We start from the raw sequence: 15757 nt of genomic DNA, 5'->3' as shown, positions 1-15757 counted from the left end.
CAAGATAAACATTGCTTGTCAGACCTCATTCCAACACCTCCACCAAGGGTATCCACTCCCTGTGTCATCTCAATCAAACCCCTCCCCCCACCCATGCTATAATTTTTTGATCCTTTTCCACTTGAGATTTTACATACCCCCACAAGGACAGCTTTAGAGAAATTTCCCCTCACCACGCTGCCTACGTTCTGACACAGTAGAAGCTCCATACGGGTCTGGATACAGACCAGTCATTTGAAAAACTTCAAAGAACTAAGAGATTTTATTCTGATCAGACAGTGTAACTATAAGTATGTACAATAGATTTTATAGAAGGGAATCAGAATTAAAAATGAGGAATAGAGCCGCTCTCTACTAGTTTGAGATAGAGATGGCACTTTGCACTCAGGTAACCGTGATGGGTGCGGGTACCTGCCCAAATTTTCACAAAATTTGGACACCTGCACCCGCACCCGGCACCCGCTGGCGGGTACCTGCCACGCCAGACAGGTACCCACCTACAGGCGACAGGTAACTGCAAAACGGTACCCAGTGCCATCCCTACCCTGTAGGACGGCACTTTCTGCGCAGGTACCTGTGGCGGGTGAGGGTACCTGCCTGAAATTTCACTGATATTGGACACCCGGCACCTGTTTCCAGGTACCTGCTCCTGAAAGCAGGTACCCGCAAACGGGTACCTGATGCCATCTCTTCTTTGAGATAAAGTATAAGGAAGAGAAAAATCCTGGTTTGGATCTGTGAGACAGAGAGAGATTGTGGTGTTAGCACTTTGCACCAGTTTAGATCCTCTCTTCTGTTTCTCTTTAAGTTTTGAGTCTTACTTGTTATGGTCTTTTGACCTGAGATAATCTTCACTTAGTGTCGGGGAAACGGTGAAGCAGTTGAGCAATGTTGTCTGCATCAAAGCATGTTTGCATCAGCTGCTGCCTTTGGTTTGCGCTTTGCTATATAACACAACACACTTACCAATAGGTTTTCCTACCCTTTGAGAGGTATTGGTGCGGACAGTGTGAGAACTCCTTTGGGACGGGTGGCAGTTCTGCAAGGGGGAAATACCAGTTATAATATTTCAAAGATGTAAGAAGCTATTAAAACTGTTACGGGTGGTTTGAAAGACCTGCCCCTCTATGATACTACACAAGAGCTTTCACAACAAATTTATTTATTGTTGTGGCAAACTAATGATAGAGAAAACTATGTGCAGCAGTCTCTTATCAGACCTAGATCAAACTTGAATTCAGCAGAAAGTGGATTTTGTATGGGGAATGGAGTTAGAGTGGTTTATAGCAGCCTTGAGTAAGATAATGGAAATGAGTCTTAACGTAAGATATGTTTTATATGGTTTGATATGTTTGTGATATGAAAGTGGAGATAAACTGATACAAGACTTCTGAGAGAACTGATGTTATATGTGAACTATTCAAAGTGTCTTTGCCCTCTTCCTTAACCTTCAGTTAAGAGCACAATGGGTTAAGATCACTTTGACTTGTTAAGAGCACAAGTGGGTGATGCTTGCTACTTGACTACTTAGGGCATGAAAGATGTTGATGGGCAACTTGATTGAGATCACACTGCTGGATTTATGTGGATGAGGCTTGTAACTCTGAGTGAGATGTGTGTTCTGGTTAGGATTGCCTGAGTGGCATGCCAAAAACTGAGGAGGGAAAATCTCCTCCTTTTATAGTAAAATGTGAGGGATTTTTGCTGGTGTGACCACCACACAGGTGTCCATGTGGTGATGGTATCCACGTGGTTGTGGTGATGGTGTCCATATGGTATCCACGTGGTTGTGGTGGTGGTGTCCATGTGGTGTCCACGTGGTGGTGTCCATGGTGCCTACACAATTATGGAGGTGTCCACAGGTGGAGCCATGCTGTGGTACGTGGGTGGAGCCAAACAACAACCCTGGAGGTGTCCACAGGTGGAACCATGCCGTGGTGCGTGGGTGGAGCCAAACAACAATCATGGAGTTGTCCACAGGTGGGACCATGCCATGGGCAGAGCCAAACCACGCCACTACATACACTATAAATATGTCCTTGAGTCTAATTCTATACTATTTACTATCAAAATATCTCTACAGTATGTAATTATGCTTATGAACACAGTATAATACTAGTAACTTTTGACTGAGTGCAGCTAGCCTAGTGGTTCCAGTGAGTGACTAGGGGTTAAATGACCTGTAGAATCCAATTATGCAATAATACATCTAGAAATATGTCTCCTTCTCAATAGTAAACTGTGACTTTATGTGATTTGATACTTGAAACACATTTGGCACACCACATCCTCCCCCAACTTAATGCTGTCCGCAGCATCCCTGTGTTTCAAGTATCAAGAACATGAAAAGATCCCAAAAACAGGAAGCATCAAAATCTATCATCTCCTTTAAAGTTCTCAAGCATAACATGGCCCATTTATCTCTTCCCTCTATTTTTGGAATTAAATTTTACAGCCTATTCATAGTAGCTAAAATCAAACTAAACTCAAACACTTATAAATTTCCCAAAAACAACTAATCCAATAGCTATCTTCATCCTATTCAATAACTCTAATCTAAACTCTGAAATAAATCACTCTGTGTTTTAGCTACTAGTTCTTGAATCCTGTTTAACTTCTCTTCCTCAATAAATGAAATTGATCCGTGTCCCCTAGTAATGTCATTGGTTCTTCTCTGTGATTTAATTTATTCCGTCTGCCTTCTGTCTTATCTTGTATGTCACCAATGTAGCTTTTGAGAAGGTTCACATCTTTCTTGTGTATCTTCGCTGCTCTGGGTGTTCTTTTTTTTTTCTACTTGCTCAAATGTGTCTATGTATGTATGCACTGAAGAAGCGGGTTTGTACCTGGACAAACTCAGGCTTCAGAATTGAGTTTGCAGTTTTTGGTCATGCAGGACCGCTTCTGTTGGGGTTGCTTGAAGTTGCAGCTGGTTGCAGTTTATGGTCATGCAGGACCCTAGAAAAAATCAAGACTTTGCAAAGTTTCCTTATGTTTTTGCCTCCTCCTTAAGTACACCTGTCACCTGCATCCTTATGTGTGTGGATGATTTGTATGCACCTCTCCAGTTGCCATTGATGCTGAAGCCGATCTCTCCTCATTCACAACAGCCGCTACGCATTGCACAACGTATGCGGGTGCTCACTGCTGGCAAATAATATTTGTGCTTGTCGCTGAGGCACTCCTAAAGACCGGTGGCTTGCAACAAGTATGTGGGTAGTACCCTGCAATTGTAGTTTATCTTTTATCACTGCTGAACCAAACCCTTGAGCTGGTTCTAATGCCGCCGCCTTTGATCCACTGATGCAGGACTTCAACTGGGGCTGCAGGACTTCAACTGGGACTGCAGGACTTCAACTGGGCTTCATTCATTCCTAAGAATGTCAAGGATCCTTGCTAGTCATGGTCCGAACTTAGCACAAGTCCCTCGCCTGCCGGGGGGCAGGGGCGCAAAGCGCCTCGCACAAAGTGCGACCTCTCGTCAGGGAGGGACTTGCGTGCAATCCACGATTCCTGGCGTGAGAGCCCCGTGTGCAGTTGGTGTTTTTTGCAGGTGGCCAACTTTGTGCCCCCAAATCCCCCACTCTCCAGAGGGCATGTTGCCCGCCTCTTGAACCGGTGAAAGACCTGCATCTCCTCTTCAAATTGGTGGTAGGCCTGCCACCATTGCCCTCCTCCCATGAGCTGGAGATTGGCTCAAAGGAGCTCACTTTCTGAGAATCCTTTGAGATGACTAATAGAGTTGTACAGTTCTGTACAGTAAATCTCACACCCTACACGGCCACTTTTCCTCCATGATTGGAAATTTCAACCGGGAGGATCAGGCCTTATATTGGGAGCTACAAGGCTCAAATTGCATCAAAAGAAGCGCAATGCCGAGCACTCCTTAAGTCCCAAGGGGCGACTTCAACAGATGAACGGTTGATTTTTAAAAAAAGGAAAATGTGAAAAAAAGCCTGATACAGGCTGATATTCCTGGGGCTCTCAGGCCAGATACAGGTTTTTGCAGGTAAGCCTCTCTGTGAGACAGAGACCCTGTGGGGCTGCCCCTTTGGGGCTCTCACAGTGAGGCTTCGTTAAGCTTGGTCATGGTCCACCCATTCTATTTTATGTATTCATGGTCATGGTTGATGGTCCTCCAATACCAGGAAGAATCCCTGGCCGGGCTGGTACCACTGTGGATGGATACAGACTCCTCCGTGGACGGTGCCAATTGGAAATCCGCAACCTCTCCACGGTCCATGGGTCCACACCAGGAAGAAACGACCGGGCTGGTACCACCATCCATGGTCAACCTGCTGCTGGACGAGAAAAAAAACTATTGCCACTCCCATCTCCCTCCTCAGCTATAAAAGGCCAGGCTCCTGCTGCTTTCTTCATTCCCTATTTCCCTGACATGTCTGCCACACATTATTAATTACCAATCCCCTCTCCCTTCCGTCTATTCAATCCACTCATGTAATCCCTATAATGAGGATGTGAATTCTTTCACTAGCTTTAGATCGCTGCAAACTCCTCCTCTTGATTCTTGAAAAAATTTTCATCTGGTCCCCAGCATGATTTCACATTAACCAAAGGCGAGTCGTTACACTAGGCTTGTTCTTGCCTAGACCACCTTTTGCTCATGTAATTACATGTATATATAGTGTTCTCTCTCTATACATGTAATTCAGCATCTCTTTCTCTTGCAAACAAATTCCGGGTTCCTTTACTTTCCTGGGTCCTGTCTGCTCTGCCCCGATTGAAACCAAGATCACAGAACGTACTGCAGAATAGTATTGGTGCAGCATGTACAGGGACATGCTACAGTCTGTTGAGTATTGACAGGGGTACACCAAAACTTTTTGGTGGTGTCGGGGAGGTCAGGTGAACAATTTTTTTTACGTTGTTTAATGTAAGTCTGGCACCCAAAAAGTACCACCCGGGTGCGGGTGGTTGGGATGAGGCCAACACCCGGGTGGTTTGGTGTTGGGATTTCACTCATTCTCGCTCTCCCTCTTCTTGATCTTCTCTCTCCTCCCTGTCACAAACATGTCACCTTTTCTTGTTTGTCTGTCATGCATGTGATTTTTTTTCTTCTCATTCATTATGATTATATCCGCGCCCACAAGTTAACCATATTGTATGTAGTCTACTTAAAACCACTAGACTCCAAGAAATCAAGTCATCAGTCCTGACCAAAGCTGTTCCTCAAGTTGGCACTTTAGCCCCACCTCGAGTCTCCCTACTTAGGCACTTAAGCCCCTGAGAGTGAGTAATCCGGTCCTATTTGGACTCATCGTCTGCTATTGGCTAAGCCGACTTTTTCCCTTTCCGCTCCGCCTCGCTTGCCTCCGGTCCTAATTTCTTCATTTGGCAGTACATCATGATGGGCGGGAATTCATGGTCATTTGGACGGCCTTGAGCCCTGGGAAGGTCCAATGGACGGGCCTGGGAGGCCAATTGGACGGGCTTGGGAGTCTGTTTGAAACTGACAGCCTCCAAAGGTTAATTAAGGTTTTATTGACCTCATTTCCCTGATGGGTCAAGCACATTCCCACTAAGGTTCATTTGGATGGTGTCACGGACAGATAAATTGAAGATTTCCCCAGTAAAAATAACTAGGGAACTCGCGGCTGCGCCACGGGAAATGAAATTGGATACAGCCCCTCTGAAATAGATACCAGATCTTGCACCTCTTGCTTGAGAAATAATTAACAACACTAAGGCCCCGTTTGGAGCCGATATAATCCAGGCAATATATGAGTTTTTTTGCATGACACCCTATGTGATAAAGATGGCCCCGTGGGACCCGGGTACCAGGCCAAATGTTAGCCAAATGTCCGCACCAGGTACCGCACCAGGCCCCAGCAGGCGGGTACCAGCGGTACCTGCCACCAAAAAAAAATGAAAATGAAATGATATTGATGTAATATGTGTGCCCACAATAAATACTTGAATATAATCTTAGATAGTGAAGATCAATCATACTAATCGTCGTCAACTACTATCACTTTTCTCTTACCTTTCTTCTTCATCTTGTTATCTTCCTCAACTCCGTGTTTCCACCAATCCAAGACCCCCTCTTGGATCTCATTGTTCTTTGAATAGAATGCAACAGTCATGCCCCTGCTCAGTGATTGAGCTGCAAGTCTGTGCCTCTTTGAGGTCATGTAATCACGTCCAAAGCTGAAAGCCCGCTCAACATCCACCAATGTTGCTAAGCATTTTGGACAGGTTAGTTCAAACTGTCAGCCTTAGAGATACATCAAGTATCCAAAAGACTGCAATAACTTAGTAAATAATAATTATTATTAAATTATTATTGCAGAATCATATTCCTCATCATAAATTAAGGGGGGTCACCCACTTAAAGTACCCCCTTATTCCTATTCCTTCATGTACTAATTGGATAAATAAGAATTGGCCCCAGAAAGCGCCCAAAAATAGTATTACATACATAAATTTAGTAAAACAAACAATGTACATAAAATTAAACTGTTGTACATTAATGAGTCATATTACTCGTGTAAAAATACCCCGTGAAAGTATTATGTAGACTTCTACTGAAGCTCTTTCACATGACAATTGGTTATAAACATGTCATGTGACAGAGTCAGGGAAATTAGTCTATTACAATACAATTAAATTACCCACAGCCAAGCCCTTTTCACGGCTACACCCCTGGATACTCCCATAGGGAGAAAAGGACTCAGTGTTTACGCCCACTGAAGTCCCCTCTATAAATAGAGGCCTATTTGGCCCTCAGGAAAAGATCCCCCAGACCATTCACCGCCCATAAACTGTAAATTTGCCGTGAATATTCTCCTCTGCTACTATTGTAGCCCCTTTTCCCTTTAAAACCATCCCCAGCACGTAAAATCCACTGGATTAAACCTTTAAATATCAAAAATCCCTTATTAGCATATTTACAAGCTTTATCCTTAAAAGTAGTTGCCGTAAGACCTCCGCCTCTGACAAGCAGCCAATCAGCTTAAGCGCTTACCACCTACTTTTTACACCAAATTTATTCCCTGTAATTAATAATTATATATTATTAATTACATAATAAATCCTCCTCTTTTTAAAAGAGTGTTTAAAACCCTTGTAGTGGCTAAATTACCACGTAACAAGTTTAGTAATTTACATTACTAGTGTTTACATCAGCACAGTTATAGTGCTAGGGCCCAAAACCCTTAATTTTGACGGGTTTTTGCCCTAAGCTTCATAGACAGAGCTGTCACAAACAGTTGGATGCAGCATATAATCATACATATTCTCACCTGGACAACTTAAAATGTCTAGTGCCATATGCACAAGACCACCATGTGTGTTTCCCGCGGACTTCTGTTTCATCCACCACTCCAAAGGATCCACCGGATTGCCATCGTCAAGGATAAGTGCTCCGTTGAGCCACATATCAAATGGGTCACACGAGTTTTGGCCGTCTTGGGCAGCAGCAGCAGATTCCAGGCCTGCAAGCATCAAAGTCATTGGCTTTCAAATGCATGGTCATATTTGTCAGTTTTTAAATGAAAACAAATTCGGATCAGATAACTTACCTTGGAGCTTGGAGTTGGTGTAGTGGTGGTAGGGATCACTCGGGGCTTGTAATGCGAGACCCACATGTTGCGCGCAAGTCGGATAGCTTCATGTTGGAATTTCACGTCTCCATCTCCTTTCTCTCCCCTGTCACCCATCTGTCACTCATTCCTTTTCCTCCAGATGAATATTCATCTCCACCTTCTGTCCCACATCTTGTCCCACATTTGTAATAGCTTAAATATCACGACAGACTAGGAATGAAACATCATCAGTTCCTGCGCCTGTTCCCTGAGACCTGAGAGTCTCTTGTAGTGAGGGGCCTTTTTCCCCTTCACAGCTAAGCAGCTTAGCCCCTTCGTGGGCTTCCTTGTTTTGTTCCCGGCCTTGAGCTTTCCTCCTCAGGCCTGTTTTTCCCTTGTGTTTCCCCAGCCTCAGCTGAAAATTCATCACTTCAGCTATCCACTCAGGTTCCCACTTTGTGAGCTTGAATTACTCGTCCCAAAAGGATGGGTGCAGCACTGGGATTGAAAATAAATTCAGTAAACAGGACAAGGAAAAATGAAGCAAAAAAAACCTACAAATCGCAATCCTGTAAAGCAGAGAGGAATCAGTCAAGCTGTAATATTTGTTCATCTTCTTCAAGCCAACTTGACAAGCATTCCTCAATGCCGGAGGATATTCCATCTTTGTGATGGCTGTGGATAAATGTTCAGTGATTTGATCAATGAATAAGACTATGTTCAACAATCAAGCCAAGCCTGCAACCGATATTTGCAAGGTGATTTTGTAGAAAAGATTGAGTATATTGAGCAAAGCACGGGCCAAGGCAAAGTTGGATTGGTCCACATAATACTTGCGTTCAACACCATGTCTTTTATGGCGCTGCCACTCCAGACTTACAAAGAGATGGCTTGGTTAGCTGATCAACTTTGTTTAATTGAATCCAAGGAAAATATACACTTACATTGCAGCTTCACATCTGATGACACTTTTGAGTTAAGCACTGGTTGAATTCCATCGCGTACGTACGTCCCTTTCAATGTTGTGCGGGGTGGCACACTCTTTTTCCTGACAGATCTCGATAAATTCGGCTTTTGAATTTGGGGAGAATCTCAGTTTCTTAGCAATTGCGCAAAAGTTGGCCAAATTACCAGATCAGTCAAACTCGTTTCTCGTTAGATAGACAACAGAAAGCTGGCTTACTTTGCTCAAAGTTTCCTTGCTTGATTCACTCGTATACCAATTGTTTTCGTCTTCCTCACTAAGATTTTCAATATCTGCCTCACTGAGGGTTTCATCATCTTCATGTAGCGGTTCCAGAGTTTCTTCTTCATCAAGGGGGTATTCTTCTTCATCTGATGAGGTACTGCCTTTCTCCCCACGTGCAAGCCTAACAAAAAAGGTATTCAGCCTGACAAACACGCAGTATGAAAAAAACAAGCAAGTTGAACGTACACTTGTATCTGCGCAGGAGGGTTGTCCTCTTCAGAATCCCCTTCTTCATCGGATCCAACCAAATTATTGTTCTTCCGAGTTCCAAACGGGCGGAGAATTGACTGGGCTATTAAGTTGACAATATGGGCAAAACATCGGATCCAGTGTGTCTTGCCTTTGAAGCGAGGCCACTTCAACTTCTTGAGCTCCCTGACCATCACCTCATTGTTGCTTGCATTATCGCTTAAAATGCCACAGATCTAGGCAAGCACAAGATGGGTGAGCCGGCAATTGAACGAGAAAACTGGTCAAGTAAGACTTACTTTATTTTCAATCCCAAATTTCTCAACAACCAATCAGACCGTCTCCGCAAGGTACTCACCCGTGTGTGACTTAGTAAGCCAAACAAAATCTAACGGCATTGTTTCTAGCTCCATTTTGCCGGTGTCGTCCTCCGCTAATCTGTAGACCACAACTCCCAAAATATCAAAGCCGTTTGGCGACTGCAAAGCATCAACACCTAAGTATAGAGCGCCTTTGTGTGCCTGATGAGAGAGAACCATCAGGAATGCATCAATCTGAAAAAGAAAGAAAGTGGCACTCACCTGCAAAGTGGACCAATAGTCCTCTTGTATCACCGAGTAAAGCTTATGAATATCTCTTGAGACCGCTTTTCTTGTTGGTAAATTCTTGCAAACGGTGGGGTGCAGAAGAGCCTGATGGCTTGGATCAACCAAGGCCGAGAATGGTCGCGCAGCTTCTGCACACCATATAGCACATAGCTGTGGAACCTGAAAGCATGCAATTGAGAGTCAGTGAGAGTATTTTCAGAATTTGTTCAAGTCACAGGGGGCTCACCTCTTTCGGATTAATGTCACCGGTACCAGTAATCCCGAGCGCACCCAGAGAGCGGTTGCTTTCAGATTCTTGTTGTTTGCGGAGGCAGATTGCTGCGTGCTTGGTGAGGTTACTGCAAGAGGAGTCGGCCATTGGACGGTTGATCTTGATGTTGCACCTGAAAACATGTGTCAGAAAATCCTGGTTCCTTGGCTGGAAGGAGATAATGAGCTTACCTCTTGCAACGGTAGGCAATCATGGCTTGGCCGAACTTGTCCTTTTGATTGGAGAGCTCTGGTACTCTGTAACTCTTGTAGCTAGTACTCATTCCATTCGAGGCAAATTTACAAGCACGTTCTAAAAGTGAGAATAAAATCAACCGATGTTATGAATGCCAAAAAACACAGATGAAGAACTTACTTAACTCTTCCTCATCAGTCAATGGTACGAGGGGTGTTGATGCAAGTGTCAAAGCAGGTTGCTTGCTGTTTGGAGTAGGATCGTCCTTATCACTGGTGTTTTCCTCTGGACACTCGTCGTGTTGAGGCTGAGAGGACGGTGGAGTGGATGTATGATTGGTTCGGGTGTTTCTCTTTTTTTGCGTGCGGGCCAATGACATTGTAGGTGGGTTGGGGGGAGGGATATGAGGATATGATCAATCAGATTTGTTCAACCGATATCAAATCATGTGGGTGAGAGCCAGCCCCCCTATAGGGGGGTTCGGGTCTGGGGGGTTTCTGAGCAGTACCCGGAGAGGTACCCAGGTACCGGGTCAAATTTTGCCCAGAAGCAGGCACCAGGTACCGCACCGGGCACCAGCCGGCGGGTACCATCACAAGCCAGGAAGTACCCCCCAACTGGTGCCGGGTACCTCCAAACGGGTACCGCAAGGCCATCTTTACTATGTGACATCTGATCAGGTCCGCCAAAACTTGATCAGATGTCACAAGTTTCCAGATTATATCGCGCAATTATATCGGCTCCAAACGGGGCCCAACTCAACATTTTTTTTGTTCGTCATTATCATTGCAACAAATGATGTGAAAACTTGTGCAAGTACAATAGCAGCAGCGGCCAAACGCTGTTTTCAGCGCCTGCACAGCAGAAAACCGCGACGTGTGCTTTGAACTTCGCGCAGCGCAGTGATTTTATTGCGCTTATGCTGTAAAATAACGCAACAAAAGCCGTGCAGCAATTGGCGGCACATCTCTTCACTTTTCGCGGCTTTTTGCTGTTAACAGTGGTGTCAGCTGGCTACGTGCCACGAGCCATCGTGACAAAACTTGTAATAAATATTAATTAGAGCTAATATTACCTATAAGTTAATTAGCGCCTAGCGCGCGCAAAGCAGAAATACCTTAAAAACCATATGCTTTACCTCTGGTGCACCGCAGCGAACACCCCCGGCGCACCGAGGTAAATAATAATAGAACTCTTACATCATAAAAACTGTCACAGTACTGTAGTACCAAGGACACAAGACAAACAAGTGACATGTAATCAAATATAATGACAGGACTCTACACTACCTGTCATCAAAAACCCTAAAAAAGCCAGTCATACTCCCAAGATCGGACGGAGTATGACTTATTCCAAATAAACATTCTTCCGACCGAAGCATCCTCCGCAAGAAGAATCTCTCCAAGGGAGCCAATGGGATATTTAAAGAGGTGAGTTCCCCTCCTTCTTGGTTCCTCAGCTTATTACACCCACTCGAAAACCTGACCTCCTCGACCGCTAACTTCTTGATACTTTTTTTGTCAAGACTCAGCCCCAAAGCGCCTTCAGGATCTCGTTGTCTTAAGCATTCGTACTTCCTCTCCTCTCGCCGAGTACCGCGTCGCAACCGGAAGGACATATACAAGTAAGTAGACATTCCTTCTGCCGCTCCGACGCGCTCTCCCTATCCATCTACCTTCTGGGATCACAACCACACCTGCCTCGCAGGCCCCAGTCTTATCTTAGGAGGGATCCAAACCACCCCCGCTCCGTCGGGCCCCTCCTTTTTTATCGTCTTTTCTTCTTTATTTCTTTGAAATAAAACTCTCCCAATCCCAGACTACTCGTCCGCCTGTTATCTATCAGCCAGTGTCGCCAGAAGAGATATCCTCTTAGCATCACTGAGCCTGACAAGTGGCTTATATAGCCCGGCGGGCTGCTGCGCTCTTTTGCGCTGAGTCACTACATAATTGCTGGAAGTAGCGGTATTGGCCCGGAGTTTTTTTCATCATTCCAACCACAGACCACAAGCAAAGGCCCATTTCATCCCAAAATTTGATCCAACCCAGCTTTCTCAGCAGAATCTGAGGCTCTCCAGTGCTCATTGCAACACATTTCCCCGCTGGTTTAGTGCTCATTTCATTGATCAAAATGATATTACTATTTCAGGGAGAGTTTCCTCTTTTGAGCGCCCAGCGTAGCCGGTGTTTGCCATTTCAGCGCTTAGCGCAGCAAAAGAGTGCTACTGATTGATGGTATTGAAAAGTTTTTTTGCTGCTAAAAAAATCAGCAAAAAGCGCAGCAGGCCAACCATGTTGTGGCGGGACTATGGCTTTATAGTTTATTACATATTTCTCATCACTTTACTCCATATCTGCATACTATGTACTTACACTTATTTACATAGCTCTAGTATTTTCCTTCACATAGTTTCTCACCAACCCAATTACATACTTGTAAATACTATAAACACCGTACCTATATGGCAATATGATTTTCCCCTTGGGGGAGTTTCCCAGTTCTGGTACAACAAACCACTGTCAGATGCGCTAGGAAAGCTGGAGGCTTTGGATGAGCAAAAAGATTCAGCTATTCAACATTATCTTAAATTCCACAAGAATTGCCAACAAAATGTTGCCCAAAGTAAAAACTTTACACCCTCTGTTCCATTCCGGGTCAAGGCTAGGTTGCCCTGTTTCCAACTTTCCATGCAGATTCAGTCTATTTGACCCCTGATGCAACACCAATTATGGAAAATCCAGAGCAGCCTTTGGGCATTGAGTGCAACACCCAATAATTTTCTCTAATGAAAATTGAACCAAGCTTTTGGTTATGGTAAAAGCGGTTCAGTGGTGATTCCTGGTCAAGATACTTTGTCATAGGCCTGTGAAGCAAATATATAATCTTTTTTTGGATAATTGGATTCTCCTCTTTTTTGTCCTTCCTGCCCCTCGCTGCATCAATAAAAAAATTCAGTCACTTTGGTTCTGATTATTTGGCTATTGTTATGTAGGCTCACCAAGAATTTGGAGGAGTACCTACCAATCAAAGACCAAGTGATTCAGGTTTTGAAAACTGATTGGGATCAAGCATGCAAGAATCATTATGAACCAGAACAAAAGATGAAGGGAGCAACATAAAAATTACAGGAAGCAGTAATGAAACAAAAAAACAAGACCAGCATGTTCAGAAATTGACATAGATTATAGAAAGCATGTCCTGTGAAATCAAAAATATGAGGATGAAGTGTGAAATCAATTCTGTTGAAGAGCAGATTTTTTTCCCCTGAGTACGTGTATCAATTTCTTGGGCATGGGGAAAGCATACACGAGCTGAGCTGCACAAAAATTGCCAAGCAGCATAGGAACTTGCAGTAGAATATTAAAAACACCGCTTGTTTCCTGCGTTTGCAGGGCATGCAAGTGAAAAGCACCAACTTTTTCCCGCATTTGGGGATGCGGATGAAAAGCGCCTGACAGCTGAGAGGTGCGATGTCCCGGGTCTTGGACCCGACATGTGTATGCCGGAATACATAGGCACCAGCCTTTTCCCAGCCTTTTCCCAGCCTTTGCCGCTCTTGGCCACTTTGTTGCTTATCTTTAACTTTCCATATTCTTCTTATCACAGACCTCTGGCCCACTCACGTATTACTATTACAAGCCATCTAATTGCCTCTCTCGTGCCCGCTCTTGGGCTCTCATATTATTTCTAGCTGCTCTTGGCCATTGGTATTTGTGTGCCTACCTTACTGGTCTTATCACAGCCGCTCTCGGCTGCCTACATATATATCATATCACTATAACCGGGCCCCCGCCCTCTCAATAGGAAAGAGGAGCAAGAGAAGTGATTGTACACTTCGAGGCTGAACAATGGACACAAAGAGGAGAGATTTTAGCGCTTCATATGGCGCAGAGAACAAAGCTAATGTGAGAGACAAAGAGAACAGAATAGACAAAAGCTGAAGGTGCTGGGAGAGATTAGTGGTTTAACATTAAGCGGACCGAAAGGCACATCACCAAAAAAATGGCAGCATCTCCCCCAACTGCACAACAAAACTACGGGTACAAAATGTCTTGGACCACTTGGCTCTTTAAGCAATTGGCGCCGAGCAAGAGCCAAGCGGTGACCTCCACTACTCCACAAGTGGTGTCCTTTTATACCTTTCCCCCCAACCCCAACTGACCACGACTTCTGCCTCTCTTTATTCCTTTTCCAAACCCATTATGTCTTGGCCACAACTGTGCACATTTCCTTTTGCATATTGTATTGCATTGCTTACAAGAATGCAAAGCTTATTGCGTGCTCCAAATCCGGGAAACTGAGACTGTTTCCCGGGATGGTATGCTAATCTTCACCACTACAGCTTTTCCAAATAACAAATCCAGCCCTACATATTGCTGGAATATCACCAATTCTGGGATACTGAGACCGTGTCCCGGGATAAGATGTCTTCCCGGGCCCCGCCTATTTCCCGGAAAAGGACGCTTGCCAATTCCGGGAGACTGAGACCGTGTCCCAGAATACGGGTTCCAATAATTGTACCAAGAGTGTGTTTGTCAATTCCGGGATACTGAACTGTGTCGGGGCATACTATGTTTCCCCGGGCCTTGCCAACTCCTTGGAATAGGAAGTTTGCCATTTCTGGGAAACTGATACCGTGTCCTGTGGAAGGTGTATGTACTCCCCAACAGGACCTCCGTCTGCAACACCTTCTTATTGGCTATTGGATCCCCTCTATAAAGTTTTGCTCCAGCGGCCAAGCCAAAACGCATCAAATTTCTCTGTGGATAGAGATGTGCTAGACCAAGCTCTTTGCCGTGTTTTGGAGTCCGGGGCTTGACACCAATTTTTCTCAACTTCTTGCGGTAATAAAATGCAAACAATTAAAAAAAAACTTTCACAATTAATATCACATAAATTGTTGCGGGGCGGCGCAGCCGCCCTTAAACCCTAGTGAGGTTTTAGGGAGCGAGAGAAGGGTATAAATAGAGCACTTCGGGCAGAGGACGGAGGTCAAGGCGCCGGAGTTTCAGACTCATTATGGTAGCCTTCAGGAGGCGAAATGCTGGCGTTTTTTTTTTGAAAACTGGGAAATCTCTGTAGGAGATCTGTAGGAGATAATTGTGACCACCCGGGTGGTGTCGGATCTGGGGTTCGGGACAAGGCTGACCCCCCGCCCAAACACCCGGGTGCCACCCTTAGTTTAACCCCGGGGCGGACCCGAACTTAACACAAGCCCCTCCCGTGCTCGCGTCGCGCCTCCTCGGAGAGGCTTAGTTAAGCTCGGGGCGCCCCCCCCCCTCCCAATGAGCTGCATCAAAAGGGTGAGGATCCATAGCCGCTTGCCGGCTTGAAGTTGTGGTCAGGGAAGAAGCCTCTGGCGCAGAGTCTGGCAGCGAACAGCTGAATGAGGAAGAAGCGATACACATCTGTGGTCCAATGGTTCGCTGGGGAAGTGTCATCTTGAGGGGTTCACCCTAGCCCCGGAGAGTCTGCCAAGCCGAGTTCTGCAATTGAGCACGATGGTTTCTATTTTTTGACAATCGATCCTGTTAAAAATTGGGAGATTGTAAACCAACAGACTTGGACCACGACTCTGTTTATCGATCGGGTATGTGCAGTCTCATTTGATTGGAGTACTCTTTGGTCCTGTGAATTTTTGACTGAAGGACTCAAGAACCTGGCGAGATTATATTCTGCTCACATCAAAACAGGTCTCTTGATCTTTTGTAGCCCACCGAGG

The sequence above is a fragment of the Puccinia triticina genome, chromosome 11A (assembly GCF_026914185.1).
Source record: "Puccinia triticina chromosome 11A, complete sequence".
NCBI classification, from domain to species: Eukaryota; Fungi; Basidiomycota; class Pucciniomycetes; order Pucciniales; family Pucciniaceae; genus Puccinia; species Puccinia triticina.
The sequence above is the reverse complement of the archived record's forward strand: the minus strand, read 5'-3'. Positions refer to the sequence as shown.